Below are 23,724 nucleotides of genomic sequence, written 5' to 3'. Positions count from 1 at the left end.
TGCATGTGGCTAAGAATGTGCAAGCCCTCCACCGCACTGTCACCACCTGCCACTCCGTAACTCACTTACTGCGGCGCGTGGTCACTCGGCGCTCAGGTCTCCACGAGGCTCACGCGTGCCGAGTTGCCCACGCGCTGGCCCTCAACAAGGTCTTGTACTTTGCACCCTACATTTCCTTCAATCAGGCTCAACTTAACACTCTCGAGACAGCCCTTGTGGGACTCTACTACAAATCAACTCTCAACCTCCCTATCACTACCTCTACCGCTAAGATGTTTGCCACAGGCCTCTTACATCCTCTCCGTTCTCTTCTCTCTCTCCATCATGACTCGCAGCTTGTTCGGCATTCCCTTACCCGTCAGGGTCAGTGGTTACTGAATCAAGCGGGTATCTCGCCCATTCCCATCGCCCCTTTTACCTCTCCTATTCCAACCCCGGCTCCCAATCTTCGTATCCTCCCCATCCCGAACAACATGTCCCCCATCCTGCGCGCCGGCCGTCGTCAAGCGGCCGCGCAGCACCATTCCCCTCTCTTTGATACCCAGGGTGTAGCCTACACGAATGCCTCCTTCGTGGCTCCTCGAGGTTCCTGCGGCTACGCCATGTGCCATCCCCACCTCCCCGCTCCTGAAACCCACACCAGCGGGCCGTATCTACACCCTCCGGATGCACTGTCCCTCGAGGTCCTCGCCATTGCACATGTCCTTCAGTCATTTACTCTTCTTCCCTCTCTTCAAGAGTACACAGTCTATTCAGACTCATAAGCCGCTATACACCACGTACAGAAACGCACCCTAACCCCTTCTCTCCAACAGGAGGTCGAACGAGCGGTCTCCGCATTGCAGCCTTCCATCATTTTCCTCCGCTGGGTTCCATGGGCATTCAGGAATTGACGGCAATGAGCTGGCCCATCATCTCGCCCGCGACACACTTTTCCGGGCACCGTTGATCCCCTGGCCCAAGCCCTCGGAGGATGGTGGGAGACTCACCCTTCGCCGTACCATAAAAGAGGTCTACCTCGAACTCCGCCTAGACAAACGCCTTTACCCTCCCCCTCATCCATCGCTCACGGTGCCGGAGGCTCGCCTTCTTCGGCACATCCAAATGAACGCAGTTATCACCCCGTCTCGCCTTTCTCTGTCGCTATCGAACAGACCCTTCCTGTCCCAACTGCCCCTGTATCTATGCGGACCTGGCCCATTGCCTCTTGTATTGCCCGGCTGCTCAGCAGTCAGGTTCCTACCCCCCCCCCCCCCCACCTTCTTTATCCATCACCACCTGGCTTGACTGGCTTGGCGCTGAAGGGGAGGAAGAACAGCGACTTCTGATCGCCCAGGCGGTCGACATGCTCGGCCTGTAAATTATGGCCGAATAAAGGTCTTGTACTACTACTATATATGGGTTGCGAGAGCATGAAGCACTTGACTGCTTACAGGAGTATATAGCGAAGTATACGCTTCGTTAAAGGAAACATATTTTTTTGACTCGACATTTCCATCGGAAGACCGATCTTCTTCAGGAGTGATTTTACTTTGTTACTACATCCCCTTTTATAGGGGTGGGTACAGAACAGGTCAGCGAGAAACACAAAGCACATAGCAGAGAAATACACATAAAAAATATAGAGGGAGTGCGACCCACACGAAAACAAATTAAGTACGATGAACAGGTACTCAGTAAGAAAATAGAACGCCCAGATGCGCCCTCTGCTTTGTTAAGCACCACAGACTTGCATATTGACAGGCGTGTCCAGCTCCGAGAGGCCTCTCGGAGCCTCTCACCATGAACGATGCCGCCCATCTCATTACGCCATATTCTGCGCATTCAAGTTTCGACAGCGTGGTCTCCTAGCCTCATTGTGAACAACGAACGCGTACGGGTTCGAAACAATTTTTGTTGCGAAAGAAACACTACGCCAGTCGCCGAGCCATTTCGCGGAGCTCTGGAAAAGCCATGCTGCGCATGCGCGAGGAGCGGGTGGCGTCACACGGCGCATGGCTGGCGCGCCGAGGCCGCCGCTGCAGCGTGCTCTCCATCGCCTCGCCGACACTCTCCATCTCTCTCTCTCTCTGATGCGCAGTAGCGATCTGCGTAGTTTGTGGTGTACATAAAATTGGGAGTGGCTTAGCTCTCCTATGCCAGGATATACGTAGCATGAGGTGAGGGCCAGGTGTCCACATCTCGGTGGACACCTGAACCAGAGGGAAGGCGCATAACTGCCCTCTTAGAACAGTTGACATCTCAACCAGGCTTTAAGCTAAGTGGCGGTAGTGACAGGTGTAAAAATAATTAAATTGATTTTTGAGGAAAGGAAATGGCGCAGTATCTGTCTCACATATATCGGCGGACACCTGAACCGAGCCGTAAGGGAAGGGAGGAAGGTGGGAGCGAAAGAAGAAAGAGAGAAAGAGGTGCCGTAGTGGAGGTCTCCGGAATAATTTCGACCACTTGGGGATCTTTAACGTACACTGTCATCGCAGAGCACACGGGCGCCTTTTGCGTTTCGCCTCCATCGAAACGCGGCCGCCGGGGTCGGGTTCGAACCCGGATACTCCAGACATGCGTTGGCATTACAACGTTACGCCAGAAACGCGGCGCTGAAGCCATATGCCGTCGGCGTTCGTTGTGTTCATTGGCGTTGGCCACGTTTTACACTCCGATCATTTTAAGGAAAGAAAGGCGAGCGCGCGCGGTGAGGCACGCCAGCTGTGCGTAGTGACGTCACTTGCTCCTCGCGCATGCGCAGTATGGTCGTGCACGCGAGACGGCGACACTGTGGGCAGCGTACGTAATGCGCAGAAGTTGCTTTCGCAATCCTCCAGGTTCAACGAGAGCTAAATTACAGCCAATTTTTTCTTTGATTTATTCAGTGGCCTGTTACACTTTTACTTCAACTAATGCCTGACCAGATGATCCCTCGTCGAACCCTTGACTATGACCTTAACACAGCCCTGATATGTTCTGAAGGACTTCCCTGAGGGAAGGCCATCTCTGGGACGAAGCCACATTTCGGGCCGGGCACTAGCAATCAGAAATACAGGATGCTTCTACTTTGCTTGGAAACTGTGACGGTTTTTTGAAGCGAAAAGCTTCACTACGAGGGTCGGAAGCCAGCTAAGCTTATGCTGTGCGCCGTGAAACCGAATGGCGAGTTCTGCGCATGCGCGAAACCGAGTGACGTCACGCGCGGCGCAGGTGGCCGTAGCTGTCGCCGCCGCCACGTCACTACTTGAAAAGAAACTGCGTCGAGCCTGGGAGTCGAACCAGGGCCTTTGGCATTTGAAGAGGAGACACTACCACTCCGCCACGAATGCTCAAGGTTTGAGCACGAATAAAGGCGGTTCTAGTGAATGAATGTGTTTCATAAATAAAATAAAAGGAATAAAATAGCCAAAATAGAAATATTATTAAAAATCATTAAAAAACGAACGAAAAATAAATAGAATTGCAGAAAATGTAATGTGAAGAAAAAATACAAGAAAGAAAGGAAAAAGGAAAAGTGAAAAAATAAAAAGAAGGAAAGTTAAAGATACACAAGGAAAAATAAAAAGAAAAAATGAAAAATAAGCACACAAACAAAAAATAAAAAACGAAAGTGCGCCATGAAACACACACATCTCGGTGGACACCCGAACCGCGCCGTAAGCGAAGAAAAATGAAAAGAAAATTGGTTTTAAGTAAAGAAAAGAAGTCTGCCTCTCTCATATCTCGGTGGATACCCGAACCGCGCCGCGCCGTAAGGGCCTTAAGGAAAACGAAATGAAACGAAAATTGGTTTTAAGGGAAGGAAATGACTGTCTCATATCTTGGTGTACACCCGAAAGGAATGGAAAGCACTGTCCATAAAAAAACCTTCCAAGACAGCACCGTAGTCACTACACCCGCGTCTCCTCCGCTGCCTCCGTGCAGGCAGTGTGTGGACGGCCGAACGCCTCCACCGTTACCATGGTGCTCCCAGTGCATTATGCGCGAACTGCGACAGCCATGACGTCAAAGCAAGCGCAAATGAACCTTTTCGCTTGTATATCCAGGCTTAACCACAGCTACGCCACTGCCAATTTTTTTTTATCAGCGATGGCATCGACTGCCATCGCTGCCGCAAAGCATCTCCAGCAAGCACGTGCTGGGTAACCACACATCACAGCACGCAACCACTGCCAGCCAGAACAGCTTTCCGTGCTCTCACCTTTGCCTTCGCGGTTTTCGGGCTCTCCCAGAACGCGGCTTCATATGGGGAGCCCTTCACGACGCTGATGTTAGTGGACACGTTCAACTCTTTCGTTTGGTTCTTGTCCACGTAGCACCCCTGCAAGGATCAAGCTCCGGATGTGACATGCGTCGCCTAACACAACAAGACAGTGAAAAAATAAAAAAAATATCTGCCTCTCCCGTAACCGAGAGGAGAGTAAGCATGAAATGTTTACGGGCATAACACATTGGTTGTAGATGGTACTAGTCAATAGTGCGGGCTTAGGTAGGCAGCCGCGAACCATGGCGGCCTTGTCGTTTTCGGGAGCGGCCGCATAATCATGGCGTTGTCGGCAGGGGCGAGCAGTCTTCTGCTGTGGCGCATCACTCGCGAAGCGATCGCTTTACGCAAGACGCTTCCTACCTCTCCTTTCATCAGGCTCCATTGCTCGGCTTAAGCAGCTGTGACGGTGGAGGCATTGAAATGCAGGACGATGCAGAAGCGTACGCGGACACGTCGAGACGCAGGCCTGACAAGAATGTATCTGCAGCGTGCTCGAATACTCCGCGAGCGTGTATACATCTGCCTGCCAAATGGGGAAACATCATGAGCTGAAGGTTGTGTCGTTGTTGTTGCGACTGAGAGAAGGATGAAAAGAAAATAGCATGGGCCTGCCAACTGTCTCCAGCCGAGCCAGCACCGCTGCCACGTGCAGACAGAGGAGAGTTGAAAGGTCAGAGGAAAGAGAAAAAGGAAAGAAAAGACGCGCGTCGCAGCAACAACCGCGTCCGCCGGAGCGGACGCTGGCTGAAAAAACAGCTAAACGGCCGTAGCCGCGATTCGCCACCACCTCACTCCCAGCGGCCGGTCTTTTAAATGCGCGAGTGTGGGACCGCAGCGCCATCCTTGGGGACAGCGCGGAAGCAGTTTTTTCGTCCAAAGCCCTTCTCGCCCTACTCTAAGCGGCCCTCTCTCAAAGCCCCTAACAGATCACGTAATTAGCTTTAAGCGATAACATATCCAGTAATATTCTAAAGTGGTCAACACCAAAAAATAAAGAATTTAAAAAAAATCCCCTGTGCCCCTTGGTTTCTGTGGCTGTTGCCTTCTTTCGTATGATAAGGAAGTGTATCGTGGCATGTATGTGCTTTTTGCATGATTAGAAACCGGAAATTATAATTCGGCGCGTTATCAAATCAACAGCTCGAGTGATATCTCGATGAACATTGAGGACATTGGAAGCAGTTATTTTTTTTTGTAACTCGTTTGGAGAGCTACAGGCGCTTGTATGCCGGTCCTGTAGGAGGGCTTAGAGAGAGTCATTAAATCTCGCACGGGTGACGAAGCGCGGCTACGGCCGCTTATCTGTTTTATCAGCCAGCGTCCGCTTCGGCGGACGCGGTTTTTGCTGCGACGCGCGTCTTTTATTTCCTTTGTCTCTTTCCTCTGATCTTTTAACTCTCCTCTATCTACGCGTGGCAGCGGTGGTGGCTCGGCTGGAGCCCGTTGGCGGGCCCGTGCACATTCCTTTTCATTCTTCTCTCAGTCGCAACAACAACAATAACAAATCTCCTACGGTGCCTGGATGCTCTCGTTCAGCTCTGGGATGTTGGGTCTCGGCGTGACGTCACCGCACTGCCGACAACGGGAGCTACAAGCATATCGTTACGTGGCGCGAAGTCTATGTCGGCACAAGGACGACCGGAGCACAGGGTACAGATCACAGCGAGCCCCGAGCAGAAAGCGCGCACACACCGGACACCTCTACATCGCCTTCACGGAAATTATCCGTTGCAATATCATGCTTAGAACAAAACCGCCAAGCGCCAACCTCAAGCCGCTCAACCTCGAGCGCCAAGCGCTGCTGGCCCCGAAGAGCCGTCCGCGCGTGCGCTTTTGATGTCAGGCAGTTAAGCGCATGGAATTCCGGTGTACGATAGAGCTATGTGAACCGGTGTTATGGGCCGCAACCTCGAGTAAGAGCACTCTGAACAGTAAGAAGTGAAACGGGAGTAAACTGTCCTCTAGCGCACACCCTTTCAGGCAAGAGGATCGCCTACTCCCCTCTTACTCCCATATAGCTGCACAAGAGCTGACTACTTAGGCCGTACCCAAGAAGCAGAAGTAATTGGTCCAATATTGTAAATGGGTGGTTTCACTGTGGTCGTTAGTAGTACCGGCTCTTGGCAATATATATCCAATATTGGGTCCATTAGCTGTGCTACTTAGGTACGAGCTTTGAGGTAGCGAATGACAGTTCTTACACTTGCGTCCTGTCAGTTTCTACCTGTCAGTTGAGGCTACGCGTAGCCTGAAAGGTTGTTTTGCAAGAAAGCTACCATCGTCCTCACTAACGCTTCGATATTTGCGTACGAGAATATGCCTAGCTTTTGCAATGGTTCCTTATTATGTCATCATATTAGTTTTACAATCCGAAGCAGTCATGGGAGCATAACTTCGACCCATAGTGAGGCAAAATTTTCATTCGGTTGCTCTTCAGGTTTCCTAATATTTCGGTTCTAAATCCATGAGATTCCATCTTTATATCTGGTCGGATCATCAGTACAATGAGAGTATGCGTTTAAACATACCCAACAGTTCCGCAGAAGAGCACTTTTGAACTGGAAAGAGTGTATGAACGCAATTTTTCACATATATTGCAAGATTTCACTTTAACAATCAATATCTCCACCGATATCAGGTCAGTAGGTGTGCATTTGTTTTTTGCTATTAATGTTCTTGCTATCGTCAAAAGCGTTTCTCATTGGTTTTCAATGGTAGGCTTAACTTCTAAGAACGTGCTGGACGCAAAGTTAATGACTGCGGCGAGGTTAATTTTGGTATCGTCAAATACATCACATAACCACTGCGCCGAGTCACATTTTCGTTTCACTTCTACAGACTGTTCTTAACTAGCGCGATTGACGTTATAGTAATCGCTAGGGATTCACGGTAATAAGCCATCACTGTTCATTAGTATTATCTTGCTGCGCATCGGAGGCAAATGATATGAAAACGAACTGCTGAGATGCAGAGATTCATTAAGCACTGAAGAGGAAACAAGCGACGTTTACCACGTCTACGGGCACAAGAGCAAACCCTAAGCTCCTTGAGTAGAGCGAGGGATAGTCCACGTTGACCCAATAATGAAACATGTACTTCAAGGCTCCAAGCTCCAGCGACATGCCGACGACAATGTCTTGGTTCGTGTGCGGGTAAGTTTTTGCAACCAGATCTTTAAACTCTTCCTGCGCAGGGACAAAAAGAAATAAAAGACGAATGCAGTCGAAAATCTCTCAGAGCTCAAATTTGCTCGGTGGCAGTCAAGCGAATGCCGATGAAAAATCTAAATATTCGGAAAATACCACCTCTGAATTCTTGAAATACGATTAACCTAGCATACAGAACGCACAAGATCCCCACACTTGTACACCATCCAATAACTAATTTGCAACCCTACCAAAGGCAGATACGTCCTCAGCCAATCAGGAGGGCGCTTTAAACGTGTTCCTTCGCGCCTTGTTGCGTTTGCGTCGCCTCCTCGCGGCGTACTCAGATCTGATATAAATCGACGCTACCAACGTACCGTAAGCGTATGCACGCTTACGTACGGTAAACGCAAGCGTTTTATGGGACGTTACGCCATTTGTCCTATTCGTACTTTTAGTTCTGGGTAGGGAAATAATGACACGACAAGCTCAGCCTAGTGGCGCCATTTAGTTGTCAGAACGGGAAGCATTTTTTATCAACAAACCGGCCGTACTCTTCACGTTTAGAATCGCCAGAATCGTCATTCTAACACCAACAAAAATGAAGGAAATCTATCGTTCATGCATTTAGTTACAAGCGAGATGAGATGAAGCGAAAGCCCGCGGTGCTCCTTTGTGAACGTACTGAAAACGCCAATAACAACGAGAAATTCAGTCCGAGGCGAGAGTTTCTACTTCGTAAAGCACCGCTATTTTGGAACAGAAGCTTTAGAGCACGCAAGAGACACGCACGGTTAACTTGGGAAATAGCATACGTGACGCGGGCCTACGTTGAGGCTCGATGTGTGCTTCGGCGAGCGCGGCTGCGGCCGCTTATCTGTTTTTTGAGCAGCGTCCAGTTGTTGCTGCGACGCGCGTCTTTTCTTTCCTTTTCTATTTCCTCTGATCTTTTAACTCTCCTCTATCTGCACGTGGCAGCGGTGGTGGCTTGGCCAATGCCACCTATAACTAGTCCAGAGGGCGCTGGCTTGGCTCGAGCCAGTAGGCAGGCCCGTGCAATTTCGTTTTCATTCTTCTGTCAGTCACAACAACAAACACAGGCTCGATGTGAAGTAGCGTTTTCTGCTTGCGCCCTTTAAGGCACTCACTCTATCCCGTATAAATAAATTGGTAAATGGGTTTCTGAGGAAAGGAAATGGAGCAGTATCTCTCTCACATATCTCGGCGGGCTCCTGAACCGCGCCGTAAGGGAAGGGAGGGAGGTGGGAGTGTAAGAAGAAAGTGAGAAAGAGGTACCACAGTGGAGGTCTCCGGAATAATTTCGACCCGTATGCCGATTTCATATTGTCACTGTATTCGGAAGCGCCTGAACGCCGCCTGTGTGCTCATCGAAGCTTTGGTAGTGCTGCGAAGAAGTGCAGGGATAGAATACATGGTACGCAGGAAAAATTTCAATTAAAATAGGTTTCTGAGCAAAGGGAGAAACTCGATCAAGGCGCACGTTGACTGTCTAAAGTGCAGAGCCGAACGCGCTTTCCGCGCCACTTTGACTGCCTCTGTGGCACTGGTGAAGTCACCGCTGCATGACGTCACACATAATTAAGTACTCATTACTGAGTAATTGGTTTCTTGGTTGATTTATTGGGTTTTTAACGTCCGTAGCCGCCGTGGTGGCTCAGTGCTCTTACAAAATGACTTTTGAGCTTCAGTTGACGCCTTGTTGAGCTCCTGTTGAATCAACTGGAAACCAACATGAACTCAATGTATGTTGAGCCTACTCAACACCTGCTACACAGAATTTCTGCTGAGCGTAGTCAAGAGATGAACTGTTGAGCAATTCCGGTTGAATTTATGTTGAATCATCCTAAGGCAGCCGTTTCTAAGCCTAACTAAATGAAATCATTTCTACATCCATCGTATAAACAGAATCTGATAACATTACACATATTACGCATCCAGCACTCGTTAAAACTCTCATAAACCGCTCAGTCATTTTCTTGCACAGAAAAAAGTGCTAGCAGTACAATATGCTCATTCAGGCATACCTACTTTGGAAAATTCGTATGTGCTCTCATTACAAAGGCGCTTAATTAGTGCTTTATTTATGTTGTTTATGAACGAATCAAGGTAGTCAAATAATAGACCGTTGCATGTGAACTTGATTACTCCTACTACACATAAAATAAATAAATATTAATAGTAATAACTGACATAACTTTGATGATCGGCAGGCCCCAACCTGCGCAGGTCCGGACACACCTAAGTAGGTCTATATAAGGGCGAAGCCGAGGTCGCACTTAAGATCGTAAGATGAACTCTTACTCTGTTCATGCTATAGCAGGCGTGGCGCCCGATCACTCTGCTTAACGCAGATTACAAGATCGTGGTGGTGGTGGTGAAAACTTTTAATTACTGAAATAGAGTTTGGGAGCCACAGAGTGGCCCCGCTAAATGGTCGGCGTCCCTAGTCCGGGACACCGCATGACAATGCCCCGTCTCTAGCCCGTTTCACAAGAGCCCTTTGGGACTCAAGCGAGGAGCAGTTGAGAAGGGCAGTCTCCCATGCCTCTCTGAAAGGGGTAGGGGAAGGGGGGAGGTGGGGATTTTGAGTACATGCCCACACCATGTGGAAGATATCACAGGTCTCCCCACAGTGTGGGCATCGCCCATCCGGGTTAGGATCGTAATGCTTTAAGATTGCAGGACAGAGTAGAGTACCTGTCTGCAGGCGCCTTAAAGTTCGCTCCTCCGTCTTACTCAGCCCCTTTGCAGGGGCCGGGAAAAGGCGGTGGATGTCGCTATAATGCGTTATAATTTCCTTGAATCGCAGCAACGGCTGGTTAGTCTCCGAGCCAGAAGTGCTGGGATGAGGAGCCCGGTGAGTAAGCGCTCGGGCAGCCGCGTCAGCGGCCTCATTACCTCGTAAGCCCTGGTGGCCACGAGCCCAAATGATTCTTTTGGGTGTTGGATCAGTGGCAGTCCGTCTTAGAATGCAAGCAGCTAAGGGGGAGATCTCCCCTGCTAAGTAAGGATCACATGCTTTTCGGGAGTCCGTAATGATGATTCTCGAATTGGCGTGGGTGGCAGCAAGCGCTATCGCTACTTCCTCGGCTCGCATTGAATTCGGGGCTCGAAAAGAGAGTCCATCAACGTGCATTTCCTGGTGAACGACAGCGGCCGTGTAAAATCCTGTGGGCGATGGGCCTGCTACGTCTACATAATATACACCGGGTCGGGAGCCGTGTTGTCTCTCAAGAGCCTGAGCCCGCGCTTGTCGCCTGTTTAAGTGCATGTCGTTGTCCATGTTACGGGGGAGCGGGGAGACCCAGAACATATGGCGCCACAGTACTGGGATACGCTCCGCCTCCTCTGGAGTGCAGTCGTGTTCTATGTGTAAGCGGTTTAGCAGGTGGCGCCCAGGGGCCGTCTGCATGAGCCGCGTGTATTGGTTCACGAGGTGGGCCTCCCGCAGCTCCTGGTAGGAGTTTAGCACCCCCAATGCCTTGAGTTTGGCATTAGAGGTAGCCACCGGGACATCCAGGGCTCGCTTAGTTGCCTTGCGGATGACGGCGTCTATTCGCGCCTCGTCTTGCTTAGTAGTGCGGAGATATGGCACGGCGTAGAGTATCCGGCTAGTCACGAAGGCATAGACGAGCCGAAGCGCGTCCCTGCCCCGCAGACCACCCCGCTTGTAGGAAACGCGGCGGATCATGCGCCCTACCTGTTCGCCTACTCTCTTGAGTTTCAGAATGGTGGAGTCCGGTCTGAGTCTGTGGTGAATGAAAAGACCGAGAATACGGAGCTCCTCCACCTCTCTAATAGGACCTCCTGACAGAGAGATGTGTCCTATCCTTTGGGTTCGCTCTGACATGCAAAAGCTCTGATTTCGCTGGAGCACAGTGGAGCCCACAGTCAATAGCATACGCATCGACTATGGAAGCGGCCTGCTGAAGGCGGGCGTCCATGTCCCCAAGGCTCCCCTCAGTGGTCCAAATTGTAATGTCATCTGCATATAACGCGTGTTGAATGCCTTCCACCCGGGCCAGTTGCTTTGGGAGGCGCATCATAGCTATGTTGAACAGGAGCGGTGATAGCACCGCTCCCTGAGGGGTACCCCGTGTTCCCATCATGTAAGGGCCGTATTACTCGCCCTCAATTCGAAGAAAGGCCTGGCGATTAGTCAAGAAATCTCTTACATACGCATAGGCCCTAGCCCCACAATCGGTAGAACTCAAGTTGGCCAGGATGCTTCCGTGTTTAACATTGTCAAAAGCCCCTTTCAGATCAAGGGCGAGGATGGCTTTGTCATTGTGTTGCATAGTTGTGGGTCGTATTACATCCCTGTGCAGCTGGAGAAGGACATCCTGTGCAGACATGTGGGGGCGAAACCCGAACATGGTGACTGCAAAGAAGCCCTTACTCTCCAGGTATGGAGAGAGGCGATCCCGAACCATCGTCTCCATAAGCTTGCCCGCACATGAGGTCAGTGATATGGGCCTCAGGTTGTCCGTATTCACGGCCTTACGGCGTCACTGCTGGCCAAAAGGTTGAGTAAGGTTTTAGCGGTGCTTGTAAACCCTGCGCAGACCTGCAGTGTGCCCGGAGGCTCGGTTTTCTCGTCTCTCGCACTAACGCGTGACTTGTTCACGTTCACCTAGAGAACGGGAATCCCGGGTTGTTTCGTCTCGCTCGATCAGGCTAAAGCCTTTGATCGTGTCGAGCACCGCTACCTATTCGGCGTCCTCGGGGCTTTCGGCTTTCCGCCAGAGTTCGTGGAGCGTTTAGAGCAGCTGTATTCGGGCCTCACAGCCCGTTTGCTTTTTAACGGCCCGTTAAGCGACCCGTTTAGTATAGAACGCGGCATTAGACAGGGCTGTCCCCTGTCGCCAATGTTGTTCGTCCTATGCTTGGACCCATTCGTGCGCCGCATAGCAGCGAGTCCATCTGGCTGGCTGCGAGGCTGGAGTGTCCTTCCGACGGGGGTCCGCATCGCTGCGTGGGGTATCGCTCCTTCTTCGCGGTGTCCCCAGTGCGGTGCGACCGAGACCCTCGAGCACGCAATGTTCGAGTGCGTCGTGGCGCGCACTTTTTGGAGACTTTTGTCCCGCATGTTTTTTGTAACTCTCGACGCGCGCACTAGGCCGCGCGGCATATTTGTGCGCCTGCTCCTTTGTGTGGGCGCTTTTGTGTTGTGGCGCCAGCGTGGCGTCGCGTCTCTACAGGGCCGACCGCAGCGAGCCATGTTCCCCCTGCTCCAGCGGGTTCGGGCGCGCCTCTTCCAACAGGCGTGCCTGGACCGAGTGATGCTCCCCGAGGAAGAGTTCCTTCGGCGTTGGAGCACTCGCTTCATCGCCGTCGATAGGGGCCGCGTGACCGTACGGCTCCTGCCTTATTGAGTGTGTGCAGTGCGCGGTGTTGTTACGCGTTTCTTATTTAGTTAGGGAGCGTGCTTCCCCCGCGGCATCCGGCATTATGGACACTGTGGACATTATTACGTGCAGTGAATGACTTTTGTTTGCAGGGCGACAGGAGTCGCCGTCGTGTCTTGAGTGATCGCTTTTCCGTAATCTAGCGACACTAGTCGCGAACTGCACTCTTGCATTTTTTGAGGGACTGTGGTTCCTTATCGTGTAACCATGGGGTCCAATAAAATTCTCTTGGAAGCCTCGTGTAGAGTGAGTGTGTGCAGTGCGCGGTGTTGTTGCGCGTTTCTTATTTAGTTAGGGAGCGTGCTTCCCCCGCGGCATCCGGACATTATGGACACTGCGGACATTATTACGTGCAGTGAATGACTTTTGTTTGCAGGGCGACAGGAGTCGCCGTCGTGTCTTGAGTGATCGCTTTTCCGTAATCGAGCGACACTAGTCGCGAACTGTACTCTTGTATTTTTTGAGGGACTGTGGTCCCTTATCGTGTAACCATGGGGTCCAATAAAATTCTCTTGGAAGCCTCGTGTAGAGTACTGTTCCATGCTCTTTATCTGATGGACGTGTAAGGCTAGAGTGTATGTATGTATATATTATGTATACACACGTGTTTGTGTGTTTGTGCGTATGTGTGGAGCACTACGTCACAGGGGATGACTGCTTCACGTTAACGAGAAATTGCAGCAATTAGTATGAATATACCGCAGAAAATTGCATTGGTAGGGCCATTTGACGCAATACGAATGTATTCCCAGGATTTTTTGCTTTTTTACCCCAGCCAAGATTCAGAATAACGTGTTGATTCACTCCCGTAATTTGAACATGAATTCAACATGAACGCAGGGCAGGAATTTCATTGAGAATGCTCAACTCTAGCACGGTGGCCACTTTTCCAATGAGTTTCAACTCGGCCTCAACAATTCACCAACACTAGCCCATCCTGGTGACAACAAAAATTCAAAATGGCGTGTTGAGTCTGCTCATGAGAACTTCAACACTGTCTCAAGAAGCATTTTTGTAAGGGTGGTTATGGTGCTTGGCTGGTGACCCAAAAGACGCGGGTTCGATCCCGGCCGCGGCGGCTAGAATTTCTTTGGAGGTGAAATTCTAGAGGCTCGTGTACTGTGCGATGTCAGTGCACGTTAAAGAACCCCAGGTGGTCGAAATTCTGGAGCCGTTCACTACTGGAGCCGTTCTTCTGAAATTTCTGGAGCCATTCACTACGGCGTCCCTCATAGCCTGAGTTGCTTCGGGACGTTAAACCCCATAAACCAAACGAAACCAAACCGTTTAACGTCCCAAAGCAGCTCAGGCTATGAGGGACGCCATAGCGAACGGCTCCAGAAATTTCCACCACCTGGGGCTCTTTAACGTGCACTGACATCGCACAGTACACGGGCCTCTAGAATTTACTAATTATTGGCTAATTACTGATTAAAGGCTAAATGGTAATTAACTGCTAATTATTGACGCTTAAGCTTGACCTTTAGGAGTGGAACGCGACAGCGTGTTGTAGCGCTGCCAGGGAGTCCACGGAACGCCACCACCCGTTCGGCGCGATGCCTTGCCCTTTGAACTCAACGCTTTTCGAGGAAAGGAAGTGGAGCAGTAAGTCTGTCATCTCGGTGTACCCCTGAACCGCACCGTACAGGAAAGGAGGAAGTCGGAGTGAAAGAAGAAAGATAAAGAGGGGCCGTAATGAAGAAATTGATAAATTGTATTGAGGAAAGGAAATTACACAGTAACTGTCTCACACATATCTTGACACCCGTCAACCGTTTGTAGAGGAAATGGGAGGGAAAGAGAAAGAGGGACCGTAATGAATAAAATGAAAATTATATTTGAGGAAAGGAAATACGCAGTAATAAACGCAGTAACTGTCTCGCAAAAAATTCAGGGGGGTGCTTTGTTCACCTAAAGTGCGGTGAGGCGAAAGCCTTAAGCGCGGTGTTGCTGCTTGCGTCACTGAAGTGTGGTTAACATGTTAAGCTTCGCCTCTAAGAGTGGAATGCGACAGCGTCTTGCAACGCTCCCAGGAAGTCCACAAAACGCCATCGCCCGTTCGGCTCTACGCCTTGCTCGTCGGTAAATTGTTTTTTGAGGGAAGGAAATGTATCTGTCTCGCATATCTCGGTGCACACCTGAACGTCGCCGTATGAGAAGGGAGGAAGGTGGGAGTGAACGAAGACACTGCATTCACTAGACGCACCTTTGTTCATTCCAAACCATCGAGCTATCACGGCGGAGTGGTTAGCGTGGTCGTCTCGCACTCCGGAGACCCTGGTTTGATTCCCCAACTCGACCAATTTTCTACTCGGTTTTATTTATTTATCTAGTCTGACTAGAAAGGTTAATTAGGCTGGTTTGTTAATTAAACAATTAACTAAACTCAGTCCCCCTTTCTTGGAGCATCTCTTTAATTGGTTCCATGGTTACTAGCTAGAAGTACAATCGGCCCCGTACAAAATTCGCGCACTGTGACGTCACGACCATTTCGACCAATTGAAAAGCGTGACATTTCTGTCGACAACTGATTAACGGCTTTCGCCTCAATATCTCGGTGGACACCCGTGAAAAGCGTGGCACCTCTGCTGACAAGCTTCTGAGCGACTGAGAGAAAGAAAACATAACCTAAACATAACAAACTTTCGAGGGCTTGAAAGCATGTCGACTGGTTATTTCTTCTATATTGTTCTGAGCAAAAGATGTGGCGGGTGCCCTGATTGTTGTTTGCGCAGTCCGGTGCATTTTGACACCGCGGACCGCTGGAAGTACGCAGTGTGCAAATCGGCTTTTCAGACTCTACGCCCTCTCTCTCTCGATCTCTACTTTCCCCCGTAACCCCACCACGCTTTGTAAGTGTTGAGGTGTCTGGCCAACCTATCTGTAATCTCATTTAATCCACTCGTTAATGCAAACAACGCGGCCGGTTCAGCAGTGAGTACAGCGTGGTTGCGCGGCCAATAAACACGCGTTGTATTTAGACAAGCGCTTGGGACAAGTTTCGAGTCACCTCCTCTTCATGCTCTGTTTACCCCGCTTGAAATGAAGGTCTAATGCTCAGACAATGAAGGCCGATCTCAGATCTCTAATGGAGCAGCTTGAACGCGTACACCAATCATTGCTGCCGCCTTTCCAAGGCTAGGGAAATTGTGGCGCCGTCTTAGAAGCTTGATTTTAAAATTTCGAAAGTAACAGCGGTGATCGTAGCCATAAATATCCGAACCCTGACGCGATATTTTTTGACCTATTATGCTAGGATGGTTGTGCCTTCGAGTGAGAAGTTACTTTCTCGTTGATTTCACAGACCTTCTCCTCTAACACTAGTTGTCGTTAGGAGACTACTGACATTGATCCTCTCCTCAAACGATGAAAACCTTTCCAGAGGCCTCATTACTTCATCTCTAATGGGTACAATCGAGTAATATAGCTTTTATTCATCGTACACATCAGCAAATTCTGTACTCACCTGAGATTTTGTGCTTCTAGCGCAGTTCTCTGAGTCTCTGAGTCAAATCTAGAGCACAAATGGCCGCACTAGGGGTATAGTTGTCGCTAAGAAAACATCGCGCCTGGAACTCGGGTTCCGCAATTAAAAGCGCTGTAATTCTCGTAGGTTCGAAGTTGGTCAAACGTTTAGGGGAATCCCCCAAGGTGGAGTAGATTTGTAATAAGGGAGTAATTACTCATTGGCAACCACCCGAGCGCAGCCATACGGCTACAAAGGAAAGCTATACAGCTTTCTCAGAAACTTCGTAGTTAAAGAAAAATTCGTCCTGGTCCGGGGTTCGAACCCAGGACCACCGCTACACCGGAGCAGTCGCTCTACCAATTGAGCTAACCAGAACGGCAAGCTTATGGTAGGACGAGAGCGAATTGATCAATAACTCGAAGTGGGAGCTGTGTTGGTCAAATGTTTAGGGGAATCCCCCAAGGTGGAGTAGATTTGTAATAAGGGAGTAATTACTCATTGGCATCCACCCGAGCGCAGCCATACGGCTACAAAGGAAAGCTATACAGCTTTCTCAGAAACTTCGTAGTTAAAGAAAAATTCGTCCTGGTCCGGGGTTCGAACCCAGGACCACCGCTACACCGGAGCAGTCGGTCTACCAATTGAGCTAACCAGAACGGCAAGCTTATGGTAGGACGAGAGCGAATTGATCAATAACTCGAAGTGGGAACTGTGTTGGTCAAATGTTTAGGGGAATCCCCCAAGGTGGAGTAGATTTGTAATAAGGGTGTAATTACTCATTGGCATCCACCCGAGCGCAGCCATACGGCTACAAAGGAAAGCTATACAGCTTTCTCAGAAACTTCGTAGTTAAAGAAAAATTCGTCCTGGTCCGGGGTTCGAACCCAGGACCACCGCTACACCGGAGCAGTCGCTCTACCAATTGAGCTAACCAGAACGGCAAGCTTATGGCAGGACGAGAGCGAATTGATCAATAACTCGAAGTGGGAATTGTGTTGGTCAAATGTTTAGGGGAATCCCCCAAGGTGGAGTAGATTTGTAATAAGGGAGTAATTACTCATTGGCATCCACCCGAGCGCAGCCATACGGCTACAAAGGAAAGCTATACAGCTTTCTCAGAAACTTCGTAGTTAAAGAAAAATTCGTCCTGGTCCGGGGTTCGAACCCAGGACCACCGCTACACCGGAGCAGTCGCTCTACCAATTGAGCTAACCAGAACGGCAAGCTTATGGCAGGACGAGAGCGAATTGATCAATAACTCGAAGTGGGAATTGTGTTGGTCAAATGTTTAGGGGAATCCCCCAAGGTGGAGTAGATTTGTAATAAGGGTGTAATTACTCATTGGCATCCACCCGAGCGCAGCCATACGGCTACAAAGGAAAGCTATACAGCTTTCTCAGAAACTTCGTAGTTAAAGAAAAATTCGTCCTGGTCCGGGGTTCGAACCCAGGACCACCGCTACACCGGAGCAGTCGCTCTACCAATTGAGCTAACCAGAACGGCAAGCTTATGGTAGGACGAGAGCGAATTGATCAATAACTCGAAGTGGGAATTGTGTTGGTCAAATGTTTAGGGGAATCCCCCAAGGTGGAGTAGATTTGTAATAAGGGAGTAATTACTCATTGGCATCCACCCGAGCGCAGCCATACGGCTACAAAGGAAAGCTATACAGCTTTCTCAGAAACTTCGTAGTTAAAGAAAAATTCGTCCTGGTCCGGGGTTCGAACCCAGGACCACCGCTACACCGGAGCAGTCGCTCTACCAATTGAGCTAACCAGAACGGCAAGCTTATGGTAGGACGAGAGCGAATTGATCAATAACTCGAAGTGGGAACTGTGTTGGTCAAATGTTTAGGGGAATCCCCCAAGGTGGAGTAGATTTGTAATAAGGCAGTAATTACTCATTGGCATCCACCCGAGCGCAGCCATACGGCTACAAAGGAAAGCTATACAGCTTTCTCAGAAACTTCGCAGTTAAAGAAAAATTCGTCCTGGTCCGGGGTTCGAACCCAGGACCACCGCTACACCCGAGCTACTCCACCTTGGGGGATTCCCCTAAACATTTCACCAACACAGTTCCCACTTCGAGTTATTGATCAATTCGCTCTCGTCCTGCCATAAGCTTGCCGTTCTGGTTAGCTCAATTGGTAGAGCGACTGCTCCGGTGTAGCGGTGGTCCTGGGTTCGAACCCCGGACCAGGACGAATTTTTCTTTAACTACGAAGTTTCTGAGAAAGCTGTATAGCTTTCCTTTGTAGCCGTATGGCTGCGCTCGGGTGGATGCCAATGAGTATAATTACTCCCTTATTAGGTTCGAAGTAGTGTATTTCAGTGATCGCGCACACACAAATCCTGCTGTCGTTGTTGCTAGGCAGTTGCTCTCAGTGTGCAAGTTAGCATAGGTTTGTGACGTTTGTGACGTCACATGAACAGTTCCTGTATATGCAGCTTCGACTTCCGTGTGCCATTTTCTCCTTAAACGTGCATTCCTCGGCCCAAAATTTAAACCACACAGCCTGGTGTTCCCCTGGAAGGGCTGCCCTGATTCTCTTCCCCAGCGTGGCATTTGTGTGGTTGCGCTTTGCTGCGCTCTCCTCGGCCGCCCGCTATCTATTACGCCGGAAAACTATGGCCTCTCGGTGCTGCCACTGAATTTTACGTCAACTATTCCGAGCGCACAAGCTTGCTTATTGTCTCCTACGGTTTCAGATAGCTTTGGCACTTTTTTCTATCAGATAAATGTGTGTACCTACAGTACCCCTCCCCATTTCCCTGACACATCAGATCTAATGCACAGACGCGTCCCAGGCAGCCCACGTAATTGGCGCAATATTGCGAATGGACGGGTCTTTGTTGGACGGGCCTTTGCCAATGCGTTTCCAATACTGGGCCTATTACCTGTGCTGCTTGCAGTGCTTTCACATGATTCACTCACTGACATTGCGCCATCACGGAGTGAAGTGCGTTTGTGATTTTACAAGGTTACGTCTACACAACGCTCGCGTTCAAAGAGCCGTTTCGTTATCGCTCGTTATTAAGCCCAAATTTTCACGATTGCACTCACGAACGAGAGGAAGTGATAGCCAGTGCCGCGACTCTCATAGAACATGACGGCCGGCGGTATCGCAGGGCGTCTTGGAAGAACTTCGAAATTGATCGATGTTAAAAAGATCACTGTGTCCGCCTTGATGCTGGAGAGGAAGGAAACCACACAATCATTCCCAGGAAAACGCATTCGAGTACCACTGTATGCAAAGAAGCAGGTACAAACTAAGCTCTGAAACAGCAGAAACTTCGAGGCACGAAGTTCTTGCTATAATAAATTCATTCATTCATTCATTCATTCATTCATTCATTCATTCATTCATTCATTCATTCATTCATTCATTCATTCATTCAGCGAAGGCAGGTCTGGCGCCGTTGGACAGGGGATATTTGGGGTGCGGTATTGCCGGTGATCCAGCTCTTGCTTTGGAGGGATCTCCTTGGAGTCTAAGGCATGAGGTGACCGAGGCGAAACTCCAAAGATTTGTGACTAGTGGGTATACCTTGCCGCACAAAGAAACCTGCTCAAAACTCAGTTCTAATGAAGCTTCAGAAACCGCAGTATTAAATATTTTGTGCTGCACAGGGATGAAGTCTTTTTTTTGTTTTTATTTTAAGTGTATTTCGATATGCCACAGTTGCGGTAATTACCCGCTAATTCCCATTCCCCTCTCCATATCTCGAGCTCTGTTGGTGTTTGCGCCGATACGGCCCCAAACACAGGTAAGTCGTTATTGGCTCTCTTTGATAACCACACCTCAGCGGGTTGAGAGTATCGAGACCATCTCCATTTCAGCGACAAATTCTAGCTGTATCAGTCTCCTGGTTAACTAAAATGTCGCTAGCAAGCTTTTTCTTCCAGGAAACCAATTTATTTTTTTTGAAATTTGAATCACAAGGAAGGAGGGGTGGGGTGTAGGGTAGTCTCGCTATTCCTCAAGTTAGCAAGCTTTTTCTTCCAGGAGACCAATTTTTTTTTTTTTGAAATTTGAATGACAAGGAAAGGGGGGGGGGGGGGGGGGGTAAGGTAGTTTCACCATTCCTCAAGTTCCTCTAAGATTGCAGCCGCGAGTAATAATTTTACTCTGCTCGTTGAGTGAATTTGCTTTGTGCCCTTTCTGCTCCCTTTATAGCCAACGGGTCATTGGAAATTTTGAAGCTTGTCGCCATTATGTAAACGCAATGTAAACAAAATTTCACCGTACTCTGTAAATAACCCTTCCGTGAGGGCACCCGATATGAAAAAAAAAAAAAAGAAGTCGTTGGTAGCATGAGCGAAACATGCGCCATTTTTACAGCTGTCCGTAGGAGACGGCAAAAGCATCGAAGCTCACTCGCTTGTTTCTTCGAATACGCCACGCACTTCCTCCAAGCCGGCCGCAATTGAGAGCATGCCCAACACGGTCTTCTTCGAAATGTCGTTTCCTTGCATATTTTTGAACTCCTGAAAAAAAAAAGGCAGAACGTGTGCGCGTTTAGTCCAGCTTTCTGGCAGGAGTCCGATGCTGCGTTTCTGCGCACCAAAATTTCAATTATGGCTGTATGCTAAATTACATTTCAGCAATGCGAAAGCAAAACGTCTACACACTATATCGTCGTCCACGGCTGTTCTCACGTCCATGTACTATATCAACGTCCACGGCTATTTAAGCATTTAAGCGTATTAGTTAATCAAATAATTCCACCTGATAAACCAAATTTTCACAAGGCAACATTTTATCACACACTACCTGTAGGAATCACACTTTCTCACATTTATCTTCAGACAACGACGTAATCGTGCGGGTGATATTGCGGAAACTTTTTGCTGACGCGATGGAGCCGTATAATAATCGCGCATTAAAAAGTACCAGACCACAGCGCGCCCGCGTCACAAGGATTTGTACAGGAAATAGCCGTACCTGGAACACAATTTCGTATATGTCCACCAAATGAATACTCGATAACTCATCGTAAAATATACCGTAGTGCACTATGTTGTCCGACGCCAGTTGAGTGACGGCTTGTCGGTATTGTTTTAATATTTTCCCGTCAGTATCTCTGTGAAGAAAAACAAAACACAGGTTGGCGTCCGAAAGTTAGTTACCTGCACGAGCCAACATGCAGTTACAGCGTACGCTAAGAGGCATGCCTTGAAACCCATACATAGGACTGAGCGCGGCCTGCTTTGAGGCGAAAGCCTTATGTGGCGCATTAGTAGCAGAACCCGGCGTCGTTGTCGGCGTCCAGGAAAAGTGGCCCAGAAAACACCCAGTGACGTCATCAGCAAAAAAAAATTTCTTCCGAAGTAGCCGGGAACTACACCAAGCACTTTCAGATTGCGAGGCGAGCACGCGGCACATAGGCTCCAAACCCGCGCTGCTGCTCGGCTAGTAAAGGTGAACTTAATGCATGCGTGGCCTTACGACTAAATGCTGATGAGTAGCTGTGTCCAATCGCCCAGTCATCCACGGAGTCTTACGTCTCCTATATCCATGATGTGTTGGCTCTGTGCTACACGGTCGGTACAAGAGATGAGCGAGGCTGACAAAGTCGGACATGTGCTCAAGGGCATTGCAGACGACGCCTTCAATCTGATCGTTTACAAAAACTGTGACAAGACAGCGGACATCATAAAAGAATGCCTCCGCTTCGGGGACGCCAAAAGCCGACGGATCACTCAGCATATCGCACGCCTGCCCAACACGGCTGCGTCTTCCTCCTGCCAAGATCTTTGTTCTCGGAACCAGCCGACCTCACCTGAGACCGTGACCCGTATTGTACGCCATGAGATTGAAGCAATTGCTCCGGCTCTCATAGCAACGCCTGTGGCTACCTATTCCCCGCCCCTTCCACTTATTCATGCCGTCGTGCGACAGGAAATTGCTAACTTGGGTTTCAACTCTGTCGCCGCTACTCATCCCTCCCAAGTACCCGAAGTCCCTCCTGAATACCCTGTCCGGCCTGTTTACGCCGCTCCTCGACCGCGCAGCCCCTCAGGGTGGCGTACACCTGACGACAGGCCAATCTGTTTCAATTGTTCCCGTGTCGGCCCCATTGCCCGTCACTGCCATAGTCGATGGTATTCGACACCCCCCCCCCCCCCTCCCCCCTTATTGCCTCGACGCTGCACGCTCAAGCTCTTTCTCGCGACACTTGGACCCATCAAGCCCCACCACTGACGTCTCGCCGCCCCGCTTCAGCCGCTCACCATCCCCACAGCGCCGCCAGTCCCATTCGCTGCAACGACCACGTGCTTCCTCTGCCGGCCTCTACGGACGATCGCAGGCGAAAAACTAGTTTCTGCAGCGCCTAGAGCTGCAGTCACGATCCGGCCCCAAATTCCTCCTTTAGTTCTTTGTTCCCGGCGCAATTTACTGACCATAGAAGCCAATGGCGTTGCGTCTCTGCTCTCGTTGACACGGGCGGCCACATTTCTCTGATGAGTCCCGACCTACGACGCCACCTCCGCAAATTACTGACGCCTGCTCCCACAGCCATTGTTTGAGTTGCCGATGCCACAACGTCCCTGTCCTCGACCTGTGTGCTGCTCGTGCGACGATTTCTGACCGCTAAACTACCGTGCTCTTACTGTTCTGAATCAGTGCCCTCATGAAATCATACTCGGCCTTGATTTCCTTAGTGGACACGCAGGCCTTATTGACTGTGCTACAGGTGTTGTTGAGTTGGACCGACCGTCCCTCTCAGGACCACCTCCCCCAGTTGTTCAGCGTCTCTGTACTCTCGAGTTCACCTGCTTGCCACCTGAAGCCGCTACTTACACGTTGTTTAAATCTGTTCCACCTTTTCCTAATGGCCAGTATGTCATCACTCCTGTCCTTGATTTTGTCGTCACAAAGAATGCTGCCCTTGCACATACAGTTGACACAGTATCGGCAAACAGTGCATGTCTACCTGTTCTCAACTTCAGTACGCACGTGCAGACGCTTCCTCAAGGCATCTGCCTCGCCACGCTGTCCCCGACCGGTATCGTCCTCTTCGGATGGTCATTTCGCAGCTATTTATAGACCCGAAATCTTTGCCAATATGATCACTTCCGATCCCTCCGCAGACAGAGCACAGGCGCTTACCCATCTTCTGGCATCCTTTCAGGACATTTGATTTCAATGACCGCCCTTTAGCTCGTACGACTATTGTGCAGCATCGTGTCAACACAGGCAACATCGCTCCTCTGCCCCGCCGGCCTTACAGGATGTCCAGTCCCGAACGCCAAGTGATACAACAGGAAGTCGAAAAGACGCTCGCTAAGGACATCATCGAACCGTCGTCCAGTCCTTGGGTCCAGTCGTCTTTGTTAAAAAGAAAGACGGCAGTTAGCGTTTCTGCGTCGATTACCGCCATCTGAACCGCATCACAAGAAGAGACGTGTACCCACTCGCTAGGA

The 23,724-nt window shown here is 49.8% G+C and overlaps 3 protein-coding genes across 3 annotated transcripts in view; 1 reads left to right on the top strand and 2 right to left on the bottom strand.

Moving 5' to 3' along the window:
• LOC149331790 (neprilysin-1-like) overlaps positions 1-4,764 on the bottom strand; it is a 78,367-nt gene extending 73,603 nt beyond the window's left edge. Inside the window, exons 1-2 of the mRNA XM_089555754.1 lie at positions 4,613-4,764; positions 4,187-4,306 (exon numbers count right to left, since the gene is read on the bottom strand). The gene's annotated coding sequence lies outside the window, so the exon portion shown is untranslated. The remainder of the gene's footprint in view (positions 1-4,186; positions 4,307-4,612) is intronic.
• LOC149331785 (uncharacterized) overlaps positions 1-23,724 on the bottom strand; it is a 297,794-nt gene that overhangs the window by 153,200 nt on the left and 120,870 nt on the right. The gene's annotated exons all lie outside the window — the stretch shown is intronic.
• Positions 1-23,724, top strand: part of LOC149331788 (neprilysin-1-like) — a 189,526-nt gene that overhangs the window by 98,604 nt on the left and 67,198 nt on the right. The gene's annotated exons all lie outside the window — the stretch shown is intronic.

The sequence above is a fragment of the Amblyomma mixtum genome, chromosome 8 (genome assembly GCF_055824585.1).
Source record: "Amblyomma mixtum isolate Tamu chromosome 8, ASM5582458v1, whole genome shotgun sequence".
Taxonomy (NCBI): Eukaryota; Metazoa; Arthropoda; class Arachnida; order Ixodida; family Ixodidae; genus Amblyomma; species Amblyomma mixtum.
Note: the sequence above shows the minus strand (reverse complement) of the source record. Positions and strands in the feature narration are given on the sequence as shown.